Raw genomic sequence first — 288 nt, forward strand, 5'->3', positions numbered from 1 at the left:
TCGACATTTTCAATCCCGCCAAAGATTATTGGTGCATTTTCCGGTTTATGGATGTAGTTTTTTTTTATTTTTTCGTCTGTTCGTATTCGAGTGGTATGGCAGAGTTTTTATTCTGTGCGGTCACCGCATTAAAGGGATATGGAATCTCAAAACGTTTGCGAGAATGATGGCAATTAGCTTGGATTATTAGTTGCATCCGGAAGCATTCCTCAGGTAGAGTTCTTTTTTTGTTATGGGTGCTGCTATTAATGGCTTCCAAATGAGATGGTGTGATTACTATATTTTTTG

The sequence above is a fragment of the Phalaenopsis equestris genome, unplaced genomic scaffold (genome assembly GCF_001263595.1).
Source record: "Phalaenopsis equestris unplaced genomic scaffold, ASM126359v1 Scaffold000480, whole genome shotgun sequence".
Classification (NCBI taxonomy): Eukaryota; Viridiplantae; Streptophyta; class Magnoliopsida; order Asparagales; family Orchidaceae; genus Phalaenopsis; species Phalaenopsis equestris.